This window comes from Arachis ipaensis, chromosome B01 (genome assembly GCF_000816755.2).
Source record: "Arachis ipaensis cultivar K30076 chromosome B01, Araip1.1, whole genome shotgun sequence".
NCBI classification, from domain to species: domain Eukaryota; kingdom Viridiplantae; phylum Streptophyta; class Magnoliopsida; order Fabales; family Fabaceae; genus Arachis; species Arachis ipaensis.
Window position 1 is genome coordinate 121,262,816 of NC_029785.2, and position 3,030 is coordinate 121,265,845.

Genomic DNA, 3,030 nt, shown 5'->3' on the forward strand with positions numbered 1-3,030 from the left:
CTAGCATCAGTGAGTGCAGGAGGCTCTTTCCTACAAAGAGTATAGTCCAGGTCTGCACACCCTAAGTTAAAGAGAATCTTATCTTTTCACTCCTTATAGTTGACACCACTTAACAATTGAATATAAGATACAATTTCAGATATTGTTACAGTTGCAAATAATAAATCATGCTAACATTACTCAACTTTAAATAGGCACATCAGTATCCATAACTTATCATAATACATGCTAATACAAGTCATATCAAAATAAATATGAATGATAGTCATTAAAATCTATATGTGAATAAAGACTTTAACACATAATATTCACTATATTGGCTAAAATATTAAAACTAGAAAATAAAATACTACTTCTTAATACCTGTGGGATAATTAAAATATAAAATTTTAACTTAATTATATGTGAATAACATAATAAATTTCTATGGATAAGTTTACTATATCATTTACAATAATTATAAATATATCATATTAACATTTGAGAAAGTATAGGGAGCCAATGACCTAAGCGTACAATGTGTACAATGAAGGTTTAGAAAGTATTAGAAATATGGTTATTAGTGTTACATTATCCTGTCAGGTTACACTTTTGGGATGAGTGGTTTCAGGACATGGTATTAGAGTTCCAGATCCGGAAGGTCAAGAGTTCGAATTTTGGTGAACCCAAAATTAGCTTTTTTATAACATGAGATGTTTATTATCCCTGGTATCCGGATGGTTATCCCTGGATAGTATAGGTGATGTTCATTTTATTCATAAACTAAAGATTTAGCCCATTGTACACATTGTACGTGTATAGGTGATGTTCATTTTATTCATAAACCAAAGATTTAGCCCATTGTACACATTGTACGTTTAGGCCATTGGCTCCCTAGCACTACTCTTAACATTTATATGATTTCTTTAAATATAATTATTACCAAGGATGCTGTGTCTACTCCTCAATAAATTATGTATTAATCACAATATGATATGCAGCGAAAAAATTGATGTTGCATACAAATATAACCACTGTTATCGCATAAATATAATCAGTGACACATTATATTAAAAAAATTCAAAAGTGGTCTGGTGGCTAAAGTGTTTTGGTAAAAAATGGAATATTCAAGTTCAACACTCACTCCAAACAAATTTTGTAATTTATAATAAGTTTGAGTTTTTTTTTTTTAAACTGTAAACCCAACGATACAGCGTGAAAAAAAAAAGGTAACAATGGGGGCTTTTTTACCTAAATGCGCATGTGAAACACTTTAATTCCCAAAACGCGCATGGATTGAAAAAAAAAGGTAACAATGGGGCTTTTTTACCTAAATGCGCATGTGAAACACTTTAATTCCCACAATGCGCATGGATTGAAATCTTTCTGAAAATGCGCAGCTCCATTTCTTGGCCGGCAGTAGCGAAATGGAAGAAACAACTCTAGGAACACCAGGCGCGAAATGGGGGCACTGATTGTTTGCCAGCTTAATATTGTACAATGTTAATACTTAGTTGCTAATAAGAACATAGATTGAATCCAATACAAAGTACTTAATTGAGAAAGCATTCTTTGTGCACTAAATGTTATTATCAAATTTGTCAACAATATATTATCTACCTTAGATTTTCAACTATATCTTAATTAACTTTGCTGCCCTTGAATGGTAAGTAATATGAATCGACAATACCCACAAAACATATAGCAGCATAAAAGTTAAGCAGCTTATCCGAAACTGTACAAGTAGAAGGAATAACTTTTGGTTGTAAGGTTGCAAGAATTTCACTAAGTGAAGGTGCATGAACTAGCAAATATAAAATGCAATTATATGAATGAACCCACAATCTCTTCTACCATGATAATAAGAAAAATGTGTCACTTCTATAAGAGGTAATAAGTTGCAAGCTCATTAGCATCAAAATTACAATATTCCAAAGTAGCTTTTCTGAGTTCTTATGGATTGTCTGTCTATGATGATATCCCATAAAACAATTTTATAAGAAAGTAGTGGCATAATATCAGATCAATAATGAGCAACAACTAAATCATACAATTGACCTGCAAAAAAATCATCATAGGACTAGTTTGAATTGGCTTTAAAAAAAAAGTATTTATTCTTTTATCTTTTTTAAGAAAATCATTTTTTATAGATAAAAGTTATATATTTTACATTTGGGTAGACTTTTTAAAAAGAGTTTTCAAATATTAAAAACGTCTTTTGTTTCTATTTTTTTTTTAAAAGCAAGGTATTACTTGCTTTTAGAAAAAAGCAAAGAATTTGTTTTTTTAATAAAAATACTTATTCTTAAAAGATGTATCAAAATGTGTTTAAAACTTAAAGTATTTTATTTTTTTTTTATAAAAAGTACTTTTTTAACTCAAATAAGCTAATTCAAACCAACACATAATCAGAAAATTTTTACTCCTAAGTACGTCCAGATAATTATGGTCAACTATCCAGATAATTCTGCAACACACACAAACACAAGTAACCTAGAGATAACATTTTAAACAAAATCTTTTTTAATATAAGGGCAATAATATCCACTTTTCTACATCAAATTATGACTATACCATAGAGTGAATATGGGAGTGTCCTCACCTCCACAGTGCCCCCATTTCGCGCCTGGTGTCTCTGAGTTATTTCTTTCATTTCGTTACTGTCACCAAAAAAATAGGGGTAGCCATTTTGTGGGAGCTGCACCTGATATGGTTGGCCCATTTTATGGACACCTGGCTTGAAATGATATGAAAATTCATTTCGCGGACGCCGGTCAAAAAATGGAGCTGCGCATTTTCAGAAAGATTTCAATCCATGTGCATTTTGGAAATTAAAGTGTTTCACATGCGCATTTAGGTAAAAAAGCCTAACAATGGGGCCAAGCATTCAATATAATAAAATAAACAAACAACACCCATTGAAATTTGAAACAATGAAACCAAACACGTTCACGTAAACGTTCTTCAATACGTGAAAAAAAAAAAAAAAAAGTCGTTTTCAAGAATCAGAAATATATAAAAATTTTGGAAAATTATGAAAATATGAAGAAT